Source organism: Dysidea avara, chromosome 2 (genome assembly GCF_963678975.1).
Source record: "Dysidea avara chromosome 2, odDysAvar1.4, whole genome shotgun sequence".
NCBI classification, from domain to species: Eukaryota; Metazoa; Porifera; class Demospongiae; order Dictyoceratida; family Dysideidae; genus Dysidea; species Dysidea avara.
Window position 1 is genome coordinate 36,907,070 of NC_089273.1, and position 19,539 is coordinate 36,926,608.

General features: G+C 37.8%; 1 protein-coding gene across 1 annotated transcript in view; it reads left to right on the forward strand.

Annotated features, from left to right (window-relative positions):
• Nucleotides 1–5,057: 5,057 nt before the first annotated feature.
• The window catches only part of LOC136247224 (uncharacterized), a 137,931-nt gene continuing 123,449 nt past the window's right edge, over nucleotides 5,058–19,539 (forward strand). Inside the window, exon 1 of the mRNA XM_066038860.1 lies at nucleotides 5,058–5,195. The gene's annotated coding sequence lies outside the window, so the exon portion shown is untranslated. The remainder of the gene's footprint in view (nucleotides 5,196–19,539) is intronic.

Sequence of the window (19,539 nt, forward strand, 5' to 3'; positions counted from 1 at the left end):
GCTGACATGGCAAAGATAAGTAATAGTAATGCTCTCATTAATTTTGCAATATCTAGATCAAGCTGTATTCCACATTTCAAGGAATTGACTAACTTAGCTTGTTGCTTTGTATGCGTATAACGCAAAATGGCACCTTAAAACATAATGTAAAAGTTTGCATGGCAACGCTGGGGTACTACTTAATGTTTGTGGCATGACACTATTTTGTCACTATATATGGCAACAGATACCAGTATTACACAATTAATACAAATCTGTTAGATCATTGCTGGGTCTTGGAGTAGCCAGCAACTCCCTAATACGTATAATAATGAATTCATTTACCGGGAGAGATTTTGGACCTTGAAACTCTAATCTGTGAGAACTGAATATATATAGGATATCAACAATGAATCACTATACCATACATTCATTATAATTATTGCTAAATGTGGCCTGGTTTTGCAAAACCGGTCTTCTAACTTGTCAAATTTTGAGTACTATTTTAAACATTGAAACTTAACAACTTTCACTCTGAACATGATAACTATATAGTGCACAGTAAATTCAAATGGATCAATTTGACCTCCATGGGTAAATTTAAACCACAGAACTTTTGGTTAAAATAACCATCTAAAAGTGGTTGTAACCAGAGTAGGTATTTGAACTAAATTAGTCAAAATAGCTAACCAGGGAAGGTCAATACAACTGTTCACTCAGGATGTTGAAATAACATATTTTGGTAATTTGAGTGTGAATTGTCAAGTCTACTATGGTAAAGATTAGTTGACCAGCTACATGGTTAAATTCAGGGCCGGAGCCCAGAGATTTTGAGTGGTCAGGCCATTCATGGACTGCAATGGAGGTCATAGTCATGCACACTACATTTTATTGATTTGAAATTTAAATCAGATTATCTATACTGTAATTTTTTTTGTGTGTGCTAGCTACAGCATGCATTAACATGTTAAGCTAAGGAAGTCTGGGGGCATGCTCCCTGGGAAAATTTTTGAAAATACATGTTCTGGAATGGCATCTGGAAGCTATTTTAGGCCACTCCAAACTGATGAGAGTGTAGTTTCCCGTCCTCCGCCCGCATCACGTCTGAGCACCCTCACTAAATGGTCATTATTGTCATTATTTTTCCAAAACCACTTCCTGTGCTGCTTTCTGGAAACTTCTCATGGAGCCTTTTATTTTGCGTTGCTAAAAAGCACGATGAAACCTAAAATAAACGGTTCTAATGGTTGTTAGCTTGCAAAAAAGCCATTTTCATGACCTTGAAATCCTCTCAAGATCGAGATACTCTAATAGAGCAGTCGAATCTTTAATAATAATAATTATTATTATTAGTAGTACTTTACAGTGACCAGCACTGAAGGTCTGACAGCAACATGTGCTGCGGCCTTTGGATTACCTAACCTAACAAGAACTGGAGACTTTAAATGATTACTTAACCTAGCTAACAATAAGGTGAAACAGCCAAAGGGCCAAAGAAAGGAATCCCTCCTACCCCAGGATTCGAACTGCAGGCCACCCAATGTCTAGTCGAGCGCCACACTCAGTCTCCTATAATGATAATAAGCCTCCCCCCCGCACCGAAAAACGAAAACCTCAGGACGGGAAACTACAGTCTTATTTGGAGTGGCCTTAGTTACATACACGGTCTCTTTCTGCTTTTAACACCAAGAATATATCCAGGTAATTTTGAGCTACTGTTTACCAATTAATTCAATTTAATATATAGCTAGTAACTAATTTTACTTTCATGATACAAAGTGAGTTTAGTTCTTGAGATACAGAAGCAATTTTGATTGTAATTGTTAATACATAACATGCATTATCAATTAGCCTATTGTGCAATTCTGTGCAGATGGTTCACTGGAAAGTAATTTGAAAAATGGATATAATGGCTTAGATCAACCAGTGTAATAAGAGTATTGATGAAGCTCTATTAGACTATCACGACGACTGTTCTATTAGAGTATAATGTGATGACTGCTCTATTAGAGTATCTCGATCTTTTTGCAAATTCAAGTGGCTGAAAAGTGGTCCGGCCGGTCCGGCCCTGGACTTAAATTTACAGTACACTGGCCGTTATAACAGTTGTGTTACATCCCACAATCAAAAGTGAACATGGAGAACATAGGTTTTAAATACAATTTGAAAACTCTATAAGACCAGGTATGTTTAAAGTATTAAAATGCAGTATGTAACAATTATTGTGAACATGTGTTAATGTATATGTTATTACTAATGATGACTGACTTGTTAATTAATGTAAATAAACCAATAAACAAATATTTTGTGACATGGGTTAATTTTACCACAGATGGTTAAAATGACCATGATGGCAAGGTTATTTCAAACACCTGGCTAGAGGTTGAAGAGAGTATAGAGCATCTGGGTAATATGACTGTATCTTACAAAGTTAAAATAAACTAGTACATCCTTGGGTCATTACTACCAAAAAATCGGTCGTTTGACTGAATTGCAGGTAAAACAACCCAAAAATTTGGGTCGTTTGTATACCCATTTGAATTTATAGTGTGGCATTTTACCGCATTTTACTACTTATGTATAAATCCCTGGAGAATTTTACAAAATTGTTATAGCTTATAATTATACAGAAAAGGAGATACACAATATTAAGCCAAGATTTTGTCAGACTCAGTCACTATTAACTGTTAATTGCCTTGCTATTACTGATACCTGGGGAATTCCGTGATACATTACACAGTATATAGGCCTTTTGAGTGCTGACTTTTGAGTGCCAAGGAATGTTTTGTCTTGCATCTGTAGCAATATTTGTACCAGTGTTATATCCCTTTGAGCAAAGCTATATCAGTACATACGTAAGTACCATCTTGTGGCTTAAATGCATAGTATCAAATCGTTTTAATTTGGTATTGTGTGTGTAGCTACGTATACATTTGGATTGGAGGGATGGGTGAGTATTTTCATTAAGTTACAAGTATGTATGTATTATGGGACATACTTGGGCTTATTATTTTCATCAGTTATTTTACATCATGCAGTAAAGATGTTTGACAAGCTATGGCCTCTTAAATTTTTATTATTCCGATGATAATGTGTGATTTATATTATTGTAGTGACTTAATAGCTAGCATGTGAACTGAACTGAGCCAAATTTATTAACATAATAATTATGGAAAACAGGTAAATGTTTTCAAGATGATTGAACAGGATTGTGTGTATTGCTTCTCAACTGTACAACATGATGTGTGAGATGTTAATACTTGTCAAAAGGGTGTATCACTCATTAACAGGGTTAATCAGTAACATCTGAAGAAAAAGTACATTCAGTTAGCTATATGTCTCTGTATTGACTGACAATAGATGGTAATGTTGTACATAGCTACGTATAGCCATAAATTAGAAGTTATTATGTTCGAAACTATTCACAGCTGAAAGTTAAATAATATTGTCTCTTAATACAATCATCCCTCTGATATGCTGAAAGCCATACATACTTAAACCACCCAGTAGAGAGTTCAGCTAGAAACAAGTCACCCTGTAGAGAGATTAACTTTCCATACATCCTAGCTAAAATTTTAGTATTCTATTTTGTAGCCAACCTATTGGTGAATATTTAGCTACTGTCTCGACCAAACTTTACTACTCTATGTACTCTGATGATATTTTATGGAAGAGCTGGGGGTAATAAGTTGCAAATTATTCTGTCTCATAGTGACACTGACTATGATTCATAATTATCCACATTGAGAATCTCAAGAAACTTATTAAGAATCCAATCTGCTGATTAATTAATAATGGTGTAGTAGCTCTGACGATTTTTTTTTGCCATCCGAGGTGAATAAAACAATTGTTAGTGTTGGCTCTATCACAGTTATAATGTGTCTCTGTTATGCTTCTTCTTGTCTAAGAATGTAGCAACGTGTTATTTTAGACTTTTACACTCAATGGCCATGTTGGCCTCTTGGCATTTGTCAGGAATCACAAGCAGTGATAAATGGAGCATCAAGAGATTATATCAGAGTTTGTACAAATGGAAGTTTCTGATCATGACACAATTGAATGTATGGAGCATGTTAAATTTCCATCGTTCATATATAGCTAGTATCCTTTACAAACTGTAGTACATAGCTATATTGACTGAATCTAGTAGTACAACTGCCAAGACTCATTCACTCATAATTATGATCACTCGCTGTATCGTGGTTTGCTTTGCTGTGCTGTTATGTACTCTGTGTGTGTGTGTGTGTGTGTGTGTGCGTGCGTGCGTGCGTGCGTGCGTGCGTGCGTGCGTGCGTGCGTGCGTGCGTGCGTGCGTGCGTGCGTGCGTGTGTGTGCATAACTGTAGTGACGTTATTAGGTAATGTATTTTGACGTTTTATAGGGTAAGATGGGAAAACTACTGATGGCTTGTGAGAACTACTAATACAATGTGTCCAAATGTTTTAATTAGCTAATTATGCAGTCATGTGATGTCTACATGATCTTACGTGATGTCTTATAATCACACTAGTGGATCGGGGAGGGGCTGATGAGGGATGTCTACATGATCTTACGTGATGTCTTAAAAAATCACACTAGTGGGTTGGGAGAGGTTGATGAGGGGCACAATGTCTGGTACTGCTGTTCAACCAGCTGATGGTGTAGGATACTAGGCTGATGTACTAGGCTGATGCATGTCAGTATGTTCAACAACACCATTATAAAATATAAAATCCATCGGCCTGTTTTATTTTTTAAGAAAAAAAAAGCGCGGGTTTCACATCTTTTCTGTCTAAAGAGTGCAGTGTTTAGTTGGATTGAGGTTTTTCTGACGCAGGCAAATGAGTATGCAAAGCGTGCGCTATATTAGGGAGTTTTGCAAGCCTTTACTCAAGTCAATATCTATACCCAAACGGTTGGCAATGAATACTGCCTACTACTATTCATCAAAATAGCAAGCTGAACTTATTGACTGAGTCTAATAGTCTTCATGATGAGTCATCTGCAGCGCATCAGCAGTGGCCACCGCCGTTTAGCGTGTTACAAACTTTATTAATTAGCGCCTCCTTAGTTTTAGCGCTTAGAGAACACGATAATAACCAAAGCAATCAATTATCCGTATACTACTCAGCCATATTAACCGCCTCGACAGGTGCGTGACCAACCGATGTGCCATGCTGTAGTGTGTGATTCTACCAGAAGCAACTGAGTATTCACTAAGGGACATCTTCTTAACGGTGAGTCTTTTTGTAGTAGAATCGCGTCGTTTGTTCTGTTGCAATGACCGTATAAAGTAGTTGGATGTAAATGGAAGTTGTTGCTTGTCGCCTACAAGCGTTTTTATTGCGTACGTGTTAGTATCCTCTTGGATAAAATTGATGGGTTTGTAAATGAATAACTGGACGTTTTGTTTTCCTCAAGAGGTAGATTTTTCTCACCTATACGCACTAGCGAATTTCACCCGCGTTTTACGCTTTGTGGAAGGTGTAAATGAGACCCTAAACTTAGACGACTGATCATCCGCCTTTTGCCAGTTTGCTTGCTTGTGCATGTAGACAGTCAGGAATTTAGAGAATCCGTCCAGCTGATTAACGAATGTCGATGGTTTCTTGTAGAATTGATTGAATACTTCCAATTATTAAACATTTCTCGACTGGGAAAAGTTTAGGGCCTGTTACTTAGTCACTTGTATGTACATTACAAGAAACTGGTAGTGTGTGCATGTAAACACGTGTGTCACACATGCACGTGTGTTAGCATGTTGTACGTGCGAGTGCGCATGCATGTGTGTGCACACAAACTTGCAATTTTCAGTTATGCTCCATTTTGTAGAAAGAAACTAAACAAGCATGTTATTCTGCTTTACCTTGGTGGTGCTTGGATACAATTTTGACATGTATTGTGGCTGTTTAGTATTTACACAGCATTTGTTTGCTTTGTGACCATTTGGTTTTTTCAATGTTCAAAGTTCTACAGTAAATTGCAAGATGATTGTCAATTACATTTTTGATATCATGTAAAAAAAGCCAATAGGACGATTTGATTGGAGCTAAAATGTGTCTGATCTCCTTTAATTGGCTGATTTCGCGTGAGTCATTGTAGTACGACCGAGTGCAACTGACAACGGATGTGCGATCCACTGTGTGTTACACTAAAGTATGGACTCTGTGTGGTCATCAAGTGAAAAAACAATTTAGGGTGATTTCAATTATCCCATTAATGTGTTGTCCAGGAAATTTTAGTTTTTTTCCCCCTTTTACTGTAACAAGGAGGGATTTCTTTTTATTAGTGATGTCACGCACTTGGCTTTCCTCAAGTTTGAAATGCTGGTTTGTTTTTGTTGGTAGCTTGATGAAAAATAGCATCGTTTGAGTATGTGTGTGTGGTATGCGTGCGTGCGTGTGTGGTGTGTGTGTGCGTGCGTGGTGTGCGTGCGCATGCGTGTGTGTATGAGAGAGAAAGAGCATTAGAGAGTTTTGTCTTTCTTGGTATGTTTGTTGTATTCACAAGTGCACACACGTGTGTGGGCACTATTAAAACCTTACAAGTCACTATCTATATTGTTAGTGGTCTCAACTCACCAACCATCAATATTTACTGTTTCCTTCAAATGGTACTTGTTGTGGTTTTGTAAATTGCACCTTAGGGTAATTTAATGCATTCTGTAGGTATATTCACATCTCTTCTTTGAATATTTGTGAGATGAAATCTGATATGTAGTGTTCAAAAATTATTTTTATACATCATCTCTGCTTGTTAAATAGCCTGAAGGCAGTTGACTTTATGTCTGCAATAACCAGGGGGTTAATTATGTTTTGTGTATAGTACTTATAAAGTAGATGTTCCTTTTGATGTTTATTCTAAGTACAAAGTTGATTGATATTTTTATTTCATTTTGTACACACTGGTAGGGCCAAGGTAATTGTCAGTTAAAGATTTTCTTGGTTGTAATATGGTGATAGAATCTTTTATATGAATTTAAAAAATGTTTACTCTATTTCATTGGCTGATATTTCACACAAGTCCCGTTCATTTCTTATGTTACAACCTACATCCAATACACTATTCATTATGGATAGAATGGTGTGCTTTAGAAAGAGATTTGTATAAGCAGTCAAAACATCTCCAAAAAGCATTTAAGAAATATCCAAAACCATGCAACTAGGCTTTTTTTACTAAATGTTCGGACTGGGACGAATATTGAACTTTTACCTTTTAATGTTCACTAATAAAATGTTTGAGCAGTCGAAGCTTTGGTGTTAGCTTTTAAGTTACAAGTTTTCTTGCATTCCTTCTTAATTCTTACCTTTTTAATAAGTTTGTAAGCATTTTTAAAATGCATAGCAACCTTTTAGCCATTAGTTGGTGTTTGCCTATACATGATTGCAGTCTAGGTGACACGTCCATTTGTAATCGATCAATCAAATATTTTAGTACTGCTTGTTTTTCATGTACTATCTATCGCTTCATAAGGTGTGTTAAAGCTTCAACTATGGTAGCAACTAAGCTACAATGGTAGCAAGCTAAACTATGATGGTTTAAAAGTGGGCATGGCACACAAATATTGATTGCGAAGAGACGAACATCGATCACACAAGATGAACAAGCAATTGCAATAAAAATAATTACATTTATTTGTAATTCTTTCGTAGGCTATGAATGCATTACAAAGTTTCAAAGGATAGTTACCTAACCTTCAAAACGTTTGAAGTTTTGTCTCAGTATTAGTTTCTGTAGAGCAAGAGTGAAGTACTACCAGCTATTTTTTATATTTTGAATACTCCTCTTGATTTTAAAGTTCCGCTCATGCCTTTTCAGCATTGCAAGCTGCTATATCGATGGTATTCAGTGCCCAGTCATCAATGGCATATGTTATAATGTGTTTGCAGGAGTATAGTTTGTCAACCCATCTTACCGTACTCTCTCTACTATTGCAAAAATGCTGAAAAGAATGGATAATTCCTAATAATATTATGTTTTATATTATCATCATTGTATCTGTACATTAAGAAATCCGTGTAAAAAATGAAATGCTTCATACGTACCATAGATTACAGAGAGGGGGGATAGAAAACTTGCACATGGTACATTAAATTTGTTGTGACAATCATCCTTACACGGTTACTAAATGGTCTCTGGTGATGCTCACTCATGTATCTAGTCGTTCCATCAACTATCCACTGCCTGGTCAAGCTTTATTCCTGTGCACACTCCTCGTCTACACTAGCCCACGAGCATGTCACACACCTTACCAGTGACAGGAATGGAATTGGATAATTCTTGACAGTTTTAACCCTTCATTGATGAATGTCATACACATTAAAGCATCGACGATAAAGTTATCTGGTTGTTGTATGACTAAAAGTGGCAAAACATGTTCAAGTTCATAATGATTTATGCCCTTTGAAATGCGAATTTGTGACACGGCTAACTCCTCAATAGTAATGATTAAGCAGTTCTGCTTCGAGTTTTACAAAGTTGCCTTGTGCTACTATGCATCCCGAAGGAAACAGCTTTTCTTTACAAATGTTCAAAAGAGAGTTTACAAGAGGAACGTAGGTGAGGAATGCGCCTGTAAATATTGGTTTTCTATCCCTGGCCTAACAGCCCTCTATAATCTATGTACTTACTTTGCTTAGAAAAAATTGTTGGAGTCAAATGTCTTAATGTACTCTGTGAAAACAGGCATACATACATACGTACAGTGTGTGAAGGTATGAGGTTGAAGATGTCTGGAGTCAATAGTGTATGTGTGGTAGAGAAACTCGAAACCTGTTAATGTGGACAGTAGAAAGCGAGAATGCTTGGATAATCTGCTTGTTCCTAAGCATGTAAGCTTATCTGGAAACCTTGACTATCAGGAGACACCACATTTCATTTTACTCTATAGAACTTTTCTGCAGTAGCTGATGGTCTCAGAACAAGTTTTCCTCTTCCATATGGGAGTTGTAAAAAGTTTCAATACCCAACATCTTTTTCCTGTAGTTGTACAGAGTTTTAGCCTTTTAACAATTCTGTGCGGGAACAAATAAAAGACCTGTGGAGAATAAATCTTTGTCCTTGACTTGTTGTGAATGTTAAGAGAGGTTTTGCTACGCATGGTTCACTAAACAAGAGGGGTTTTTGATTTGAGATACTTTTTCATTGGCCACTTGATGACGATCCATTAAACCATTAAAATTCTGGAATATCAAGTGCTGTTTTTGTCCATTAGGCTTCCAATGCTAACCACATTGAAGCTTTATAAATTAATTGCATTCCTATACAAAGGAAGACCTCAATATACTAGTGTTGTACCGTATAGCTAGTAATTTTTGAAAGGTTTTTATTTTCGGATATTTCGAAGAGGCCCTTCTCTTCAAAAATAAATTCCCACGTCCGGTTGTTTTTTGAAAATAAATTCCCACAAGTGAAAGCAACCGTCCAACTTTCGGCGATTCGTTCGTGTATTCCTCGAGTTTTAGCTCAGTATTGCTAATGATAATGGGTAAACTGTATCATTACTGTACCAATAACCAGAAAACAGGTGATCCAGAATTGGAATTGATGCTGCCTGCTATAGAATCTATGGTAGGATAGCTAACTATGATCTAGCGTGATCGTGCCAGTGAATTCACTTCACCCGAGACTCCCTCAGTCTTCTCTCCAGTGCACAGGAATGGGGATTATTCCATCAGTAAGTTAGTTTTCGGCAAACATTCACTCACCTTCATAATTTGTGACATGAATATCCGTTTATTTGAAATCCATCTGGACTTCGAAATATGCACTCTTCGAAATTAAAATCTTTCGAATTTCAGATTTTGTTTCTTGTGTGAAAATTTCTGTTTCGAAAATAACCTGCTATACAGTATATACTTTTTGGTACAGAGAATTAAAAATTTATGCAACACAAAAGTCACTGGAAAAATTGTCCTTTCACGGCATCTATCAAAGTATGTGGTTACAAAATCAGTAACTTTTTCAAAGTATCTTTGTTTCATTGTATATAGCAGTGATAAGTACTTAATAGTTACTATGAGCCCGGGTAACATTGCATGTAGTTTACCCAGCACAACTTTCTCCCAATGGAATACTCTACCATACGGCGTGCACCGCGGTTTGCTAAATACATAAGATACTGAAATGAAAGGTAATCAAGGTTCAAATTCTTGTAGGGTATCTTATGATATCTACTTCAGCAAAGAAATACATGTATGATGTATTCCCTCTATTCTGGAGTCCTTTGGGCCATGGTAACGTGTTCCTATATATAGTAATGAGGTGTTCCAATTTCAGGGGTCTAAGTACACCAATAAAATGGGCCTACGGGAACTGTCTTCCAAGTTATTCTGTTTTTGTACGGAGCCATTCAACCCTGCTCAAATGTTGACTTGATGTGTGGTGTGTGTGGTGCCTTACATTTTGTGGTGTGTCTGTGGTATTTAGTGGAGTGTGCATGTGGTCTGTGTGTTGATATGTGTGGTAGTAGTTGAATGGTTGCCTAACCAGCTGCGCATATTTTTGTACTTGGTTGTCAACTTTCTGAATAAAAATTTATTTTTGTACAGACATTTTGTATGTGTGTATTTATACTTTTACTGTGGAGAGATTTATGATGTATGCATGGAAAGAGAAGATTAAGGATTCATGTATATGATTACACACAGCACGGCCGAGTGGTTAAAAGTACTTGCCTGATTATCACATGGTTCCAAGTTTGATGTTTGATAATGATGTTCCCTCCTTCAGGAGCAAATTTTAGTATTCACAATGCTCTAGTTTATCCATCTGTATAATGGGGATCTGGGGACAATTGGATGGCATAGCAGACTTCTGATAGTAACAAAGCATACATGTAGTCTGGTATCTCTGTGGGTTACTTATCCTGTCCCCCCCTGTGAAGATTTGCCTGCAGTGCCCAATAGTTCACACAACTGCCAAAACTTTTGTGTTTGTTTGAGCGAGTGAGTGTGTACTCATTTATCTAACATGCATGCGCACATGTGTGTTGTGTTACTCTGTGTGTGTGTGTGTGTGTGTGTGTGTGTGTGTGTGTGTGTGTGTGTGTGTGTGTGTGTGCATGCTTGTGTGGTATGTACGTGCGTGTGTGCGTGCATGTGTGTGTGGTATGTGCGTGTGTGTGTAGTGTTTGCGTTTGTGTGTGCCTAGGGTGTGTGTCACTGTGTGTGTGTCACTGTGTGTGTGTCACTGTGTGTGTGTGTGTCACTGTGTGTGTGTGTGTGTGTGTGTGTGTGTGTGTGTGTGTGTGTGTGTGTGTGTTAGTATCCACATTTCACACATACAAGTTCTACACTTTCAAGTCATCACTAATTATAATTACTTTCCATTACTATATAATGCTATACAGTTAATACTGTATAATGTTACTCTGGTGCAGTGTAGGGTGTTCAGGCACATAGCAACGCTCCGTGACAACTACTAGTAGTGCTGGTGTAGGGTGTCACGTTACTGAATACCTTGTGTGATTAGTGGTTGCCATGAGATGTGCCATTTGAAATGTTGTTTGTGCCAGTTTGAGACTGTGTTGGAAGAATGCAGTGATCACATTTAATTTAATAGGACAGATGATAATAATTTAGTTATCTGTAACTGATATCTACATGTATATGGGGGGGTTACTACTTGTCACCAGTGAAAACTGGTTATTCAAGCTGTTAAATTAGGCCTAGTGAGTCTCTAGCATAGCAGGGTGTACCTGTAATGTAGTGTCCCATTGTTAGCTGGCAAGATCAATCCTCCCATGGCTCTGGGCAGTTTCTCTGGCTGCTGTTTGCCTCTGATGTGTTACTAGACAGCCTCAGCAGTACACAAACGACACAGCCATGTACATGCAATACTCACATGATACAAGGGTCTGCAAAGTTCTTGCAAATTCCATACTTCAGACGTTTACACATGAGCGTTATTGTTCTTACTTTTATCTCGAGATTAATCAACATGAGTGTCATCTACTAGAACTGCCTATTCGTATCTACTGGTGGGTATTCAAACTCAATACGGTGCACTAGTTCATGTAGACACAGATTTGTATCTTGTAATTAAAAATTTTGTACATGTGCATATAATGCAGTTCAAATTTCCTAGGCGTAAAAGTGATGTTAACATGAAACTACACTAGCTACCATATCATATTCGAACTTGTAGTAGACGACATTCATCTTGAGATAAATGTAAGAACAATAACACATCATGTGCAAACTTTTGAATTATGGAATTAGCAAGAACTTCATAAACCTCTGTACACTATGTATTGTCTTTCTGTCCCTTGAGATATTAAATTATTTTCATTGGAGTCAATCTTAGTGGCCACAAATTAATAGTGTGATTGTCAAGTATGTGCTAATTAGTCATAGCAGCTGGTGAACTTGTGTAGTGTGTTGGATCAACAGAAACATCTTATGATACTATGGAGTTAATTTATTTTTACTTGAAATATTCTGTAACATTTATGCAAGCAGACTTTCACGAATTGTGGCACTTGACATGACCTTTTAGATTGTCGCTCACTTTAGTGCTCTTGTGATTTTGTTTAGCTTGTAAATATGTATATTCCAAATTTGTGTTATTTGAGAAAGCAGATAGTGTTCTTGTTATAGTAGGGTTGAAGGTGTACTGTATAGATGCATTTCCTTGTTAAATAACAACATAAAACTGTAAACTTATCTGTGGTGTAGATTGTTGTATACACCAGTTCTCACCTCCTTGTTACAGCTGCAGTGCACCAGCTTTGTATCTTGGTAATGTTGATGGCAGCTGCTACTTTGAATGACAAGGCTTTGTTGCTAGGTTGATGGACTAGTTTTCTTAGTTTCTGGGGCACATTGTGTAGGGGTGAGGCGACTATTTGAAGAAGACATGGCTTGTCTTTGAAGTGGAATTTCTTCTAATGAGTGCTGTGTAGGTGTTGTAACAGCTCGCTGTATGGGTGTTGTAACAGCTCGCTGTATGGTAGCAGGAACAGGCATTTACAAAGTGTAGCCACAAGAGTTGCCTCTAAATTTTTAACTGAGGTGCAATGAAGTTCAATACCGTATGGAAGATATTGCTTTTGTGTCTAAAAATAGTGGACTCCACAGTAACGAATTTCAGATTCTTAGCTAGTAATTACATTACTTTTTTATTAACTGAATTAATTGACAATTTGGCAGAAAATTAATTATTGATTAGCAGTAATTTGTACAAGTTGGGCGCCTGGTTTTATAATGGTACCAAACACCGACTTTTTCACTGTTACACGTTCTGGGTAGTGTAGAGTACCTTTCCAGAGTATCGTATGTAAGCTTTAGTGGTATGGAAGCTATGATTGGCCCATTTGCAAATTGCATTGCTCACTTTTCAAGATGCTAATTCAATCCCCCCCCCCCCCCCCCCCCCCTGTAGTACATAACTCATGTGCCATACACAGAATGATTTCTTACTCCCACTGAACAGGGGAATCTAGTGGTGTATAGGTTTTATTGATTTGAGGTTTTGTTTGGTATATACCAAAGTGATTAAAATGTGCATAAATTATTTGTTGCGCTTGTATTTTTACTCACGTATACTTTTTTATAATGCTGTGAAAACGAATGGTTTTTGCTCCGCGGGTCACATATTAAACTTGTACACTATGTACTAACAGAACTTGCTCTATAAATAAGTAGTTTTTGATCATGATTGTGTCTAAGAATCTGGGTCAAAAGTATTCATTGTTGAGAAGGTGTGCTGTTATTGGTTGCTATGGTAGAACATTTGAGATGTCATGTACATTAGTAGACAAGATGTTTGATTATACATTGTCACACTAATTTGACAATTTATTGTTTGCTTAGATGTCAATTATAATTGACTGTTTTGAATACTTTGGCTTGTCAGTGTAGTGTGCGTGCGTGTGTGCGTGCGTGCGTGTGTGTAGTGAGGCAGCATAGCCAAGTGGCTAGAGCGTCGGCCTGGTAATCGAAGAGTTCCAGGTTTGTTGCCTGGTCATGCCAAGTTGCTATTGTTGTTGTTTCCTTGAGCAAGAAATTTACTCAATCTTCCCGGCTGTTTAAATGAGTATCTGGTGTTTACTAGGGAAGCTGTCCTTGTCTCGCTTAGTGGTGTTGGAGTTGTTGTGGAACTTAGTGTTCCATGACCTTTTTCCGTGAGACCTTCACATTCCTCCTGTGGGGCCATGGGTTTTCCTGCACAAAACTTGAGTACCTGAGTGGTGTACAGGTATCCCAGTGCTGGATCACTGGGCATCAGTAGTTGTGTTCACACAGCTGCCGGAAGATTTTTCTTTTCTCTGTGTATATACGGTAAGGTTAATGCGATGTAATTCGGCGATTCAACCAGTGGTCGCCAGGAAGTCAGCCATCAATGGGTTGAATTAAAATGGAGTTGCGAATGTGTTAATTAATATACCTGGTTCTGGAAAATAAATAATCTTTGTAAGCACTGTTAGTGTATGCAAATCCATTGTTCTCACCCTCTATATGATTTATTGTAAACACAATTAAATTATGGAGTTTGTTTAATAGTACTAGGTGTTACCAATAAACTGGCTCGTGTTCACAATTTTATGCTTTACTGGGCAGGATAATTTCTTGTACCATGTCGTTGTACACATGTAGTGGTCTTTGTGTTGGAATGATCACTCTGCATGATGGTAGACATCTGTGTTCCCATGAACGTGTATGTGTATCTGCACGTGTCTGCGAGTCTGTTTGGTGTAGCAACTACCTCATGCGCTCGCACTTGTGTGTGTGTGTGTGTGTGTGTGTGTGTGTGAGTGTATTTGTGTGTGTGTGTGTGTGTGTGTGTGTGTGTGTGAGTGTATTTGTGTGTGTAATTGAAATTCCTAGGTGTCAACTGTGGAAGCAGCCCACCATCAGTGAGTGAGTACCTGGTGTTAGCTGGGGAAGCATATGTTAACTGTCCATGTCTCATATAACAGGCAAAGGTCTAGGTGAGACTTCGGGTGCACCTGTGAGACATGGTACGGCATCTCTGTGGGTTACTAGTCACTGCCCCAGGAAAATTTGCTTGCGCTGACTCTGGCACCTGAGTAGTCTGGTTCACTGGGTAGGAGGACCATAGTAGCATGGTAGCCGAAAGCTTGCTTGTGTGTGCATGCGTGCGTGCGTGTGTGCGTGTGTGCCTAATTACCTTAGCCAGACCTTTGAGTTCCTCGTCTTTAACCCTTTATTACCGAAGTTTTTTTTACAAAACCGCAAGTGTGAAAACTTTTATGGCTTGTGTGAACTGTGGGCGATACGAGTGGACCCCACCCATTAATTAACCCATCAAGCTATATACCGTTTGATAGCCATCTCTCTCTTCTACCAACACAGCTAGAATACTTACAGATCACACACACAACTCACGTGCTATGAAGCGAAGAAAGCGTATCTTCTCCGTATTGCCATGGCATTGAAAGATGGGCGCCACCATCTTACTAATCAACGCGATGACATCACACTATTTATTTTTAGAATCCTTATCACGTGGGGAATGGAGTAATTCCAACTAAAGCCTCCTAGTAGCAGGGAGAAGGCGAACATGGAGTTTTAAACAGGTATTATTGTTTTGTATATGCTATTTTATATTGCCAAGTGCCATAACTTGCCCATGCTTCTTCCTATCGCCGAACGGTAAACTTCATTAAAAACGCCCGGTCCTTCTGAGCAGTTTGGTAGCAATTTCAGCTTCGTAGCCCCTAGGAAAAAGGAGTTATGGCTCTGTTTATAAAGGGCACTCGTTATGGCAATATATTAGCCATTCGATAATAAAGGGTTAATTCGTTACATTTAGCACAATTCTTGCTACACTAGACTGGCCTACGCTGGGTTCCTAAAACCTGGTTGCTATATACTAATACCCCACTGTTCACTCTATGACAACATTGTTATATATTTAAGATGGTTTTCGAACATCTCTGTTAATTGGGTGTTCAATTAGAGTCCTTTCCATTAATTGTACAGAGATGTTAAGCTGTTCATGTGTGGATGAACTAATGTACTTTATTGTCCAAGCAATTGTGTTGACACCAGATGGCTGTTTTTGAGACGCTTGGTTAACTGAAGATATAATTTACATATTGTGGTGTAAATACTAATAGTTACTTTTTTGCCACTAATTTAGGGGTGTAACATGTATTTCTAACCTTTATTGTGCCATTCTTTTCATGGGCAATGTTGGGAGGAGGTAACATGCTACATTATCATGAACCACGATAGTGGGTTCATAATAGGGATCGCCCATGTTTTTTTTTTGCAAAAATCCTAATAGAACGCTCACCTAAAAACCACCTTGAAAAGCATCCTTCAACTCAAACCAACCCTGTGGTGGCTCTTTGCAATGAGTATAGGTCCACTAGTAAGTATCAAGTGAAAAGGAAACAGTATATGTATTTCAAACAAAACTGAAATTTGCCTGTTTGTAGATATTATTATTCATAATATTATTCTTTCACAGGTATAGCGAAGTTTACCAGGAGAATCCTGGGATAAAAAGTAGCAAGGCTTGCTGAATGGATCATTGTGCGTGTCCATGACCTATTTTTGATTTCGTTTTTGGATAGAAACAGCTTTCTTCTTGCCAAAACGCCATTACGCTCAAGAAGCCATACAAGATTACACTCAAAGTTAAGTTTTTTAGCGTACACTGCTTGTGGCTAATAGAATCTGTCTTTATTAAACTCAGTATAGGCCAGGAAGCTTAATCTGGGCTGATGACTTTGTTGCAAGGTGGTTTTTTTCGCTCTGTGATTATTGTACGTGGGCGGTTATCCAGATTAAATATTCAAATAGAGCAGTCATGTAAATACTCTAATAATGCAGTCAAGTGTATAACAACAATCTTTGCACTGAATTTGACAGCTAGTAAAGGCACCAGTAATGTAAATTGTAGCTCATATTGGGAGAATCTCAGTCTGTATGCACATTGCAATTTAATCAGTTTCATGTTTGTACTGAAACGTTGACGGCGTTACCATGCAGAATGCAAAATTACACTATTCACCACAGAAATCCATGTTAATTTGTACACATGATATTGTAGTCAATAGCGTGAGAAGATATTGCTGAGGAGATGATATGTTCCAACAACTTACAGCAAATACCAGTCAATGATATAGGTCTATAGTTCGATGGATTAGTACACGGGCCTTTCTTGTATACTGGTGTTACATATGCCCTCTTCCAGTCTGAAGAGAGTTCACCCTGATGTATAATGTAGTCAAGTGTATAACAACAATCATTGTACTGAATTTGACAGCTATTAAAGGCACCAGCAATGTGAATTGTTGCTCATATTAGGAGACTCTCAGTCTGTATGCACATTGCAATTTGATCAGTTTCATGTGTGTACTGAAATGTTGACAGTGTTACTATGCAGAATGCAAAATTACACTATTCACAACAGTCTTCATAATCCATAATAAATAGTACACAAACTAGATGAATAAAAAATTGGAAATTTTAAAATGGGAATAGGGACCGCTGAAAAAAGCCACGAAACAAGAAGGGATCGCTGGGGTGGTAATGTAAACCACAAATCCCTATTTTGACTCACTTCAAAATGACAGAGCATGTAACTAAAGATTTATGACAGAGAGTCAAAATAGGGATTTGTGGTTTACATTACCACCCCAGCGATTCCTTCTTGTTTCGTGGCTTTTTTCAGCGATCCTTATTCCTATTTTAAAATTTCCAATTTTTGTTCATCTAGTAGTTAAGACGAACTGACAAGGTTTGTAAGTTGTGCCTGACAGTTGAGACAAGTGGCTGGCACTACACAGAAACCTTAAAACCTCCCAGTTTATTTTGGGGTTGGCTTGTTTACCACACTACAACATCAACACACAACTTAATTAAATGTCAAATACCATACCTGTATGTCTGGCCTCCCCCACATCATTATAGTAAACAGTGCCACTACTCAGGATTGTATTCTTTACCCTCACTTCAAGGATAAATGCTACATAGCCAGTAGTTCATAGCTTCCGCCTTCATAAGCGCAAATGTTTTTTTCTAGTATGTGTCCATCCCCTACTTCATCAGTGGACACCTTTTCCACCTTTTCCATTGATAATTACCTCAGCTACTCCTCAGTAATTATTGACGTCACCTCAGGTTTTTAAATCCTCGAAAACACCTATTACGAGTGTCTAACTATTACTTAGAGGGTAACCAGATGTGAAAATGTTTGTAGGTAGGTGCTGATGTAGTCAGCTAACCAAACTGTATAAACACTGTTGTAATTTGTACCTGAGGCTTGCTAAGCTTTGGTGCTTTTATTGAGGTAAATATGGCTGCTTTGTAATTTTAAATTAGCTCCAGAAAAGCAGCCTAACAATAACGCTACAACCTTTTATGTATGTTATGCCTTCTATCAAGTGTATTCTAATACAGCTATACAGTCAGTGTATTAGTATGGTGAGCTTTTATTAAAATACTCAAACCCACAATCAATTCCCACAACCATAGGTATATAATAAGTGAAGTGAGGTGAGCTTTTTAGATCGAGATACTCTAATATAATATTTTTTGGAGAAACTTCTGCTTACTTTTGTAAGTGGGGGTTTTAAAGTACTAATGTAAAATTGATACCAATTGGTAGCTGCCAATGCATGATTTTCTTAACTGTGTCTGTTATTTAGCCTGCAACACTATGATGAGAATGTTAATTGTTTAACCCTTTGGAATATGAAATAATGTTTAACTGTGTACTGTAGGCAGAGTGCCAGGCTTCTATTACTGCACAACGGGTGACCGTATTCCAAATGACTTCACACAAATTTTCTATTTAGAGGACTCTTATATTTTCGAGTATTATGACCAATGGCGATCGAGATTTTGGAGGTTGATATTGAAGCTAACAAACAAGATATCGAGGCGAAACTACCAGGTTTGGTTATTACAGCAAAGAAACAATAGCAAAACTTTGGAAACCAGCTGAAAAATTCTAACCCGGCATTAGAGAATAGATTTTATACCCTTATAACTGTACCTGTTAGTTTTAGGTCAATATCTTCTTCCAGGATTAAATAGTGATTTGAATCTTTTAAAGCCCCATTGGAGCCCTCACTCAAAATTGTTAGAATACCCCAAATAGCCGCGACCATTTTATTTTGTGACGTCATTTGGAATATGGTCTATTCTTATACATGTAATAGTTGTAACACGCGCATGAGGGCTTTGCCTGATATGTATGCCTGAGGACCACAGGCATACATATCAGGCAAAGCCCGAATGCCAATCACCCAAGCCAATACGAGTCCAGCCACTGGATATATTATATATGCATACCTAAAATTTTTGATTATGGGTCAGCAGCTAGTAAGTATATTCTGGTTACATTCGGTTATGATAAACGAACATATCCTAGAGATATCACGGAGAATTTCCCTTACACGAGTTTAATGTTTTAATCAGTGCTATTGAATTGTTTATGGAAAAACTACGCCATTTACTAAAGGCCTAGAAAGGTAAGTTTGCTTGTAGAGTGGTAGCTTCGTGATGGGGGCGTGTTCATATTCGAAAACGATTGATGAATAAGCTATAGCACTAGTTTTCACCTTAGCCCAACATTTTTCAACTCGTAGGATGGCAAGGA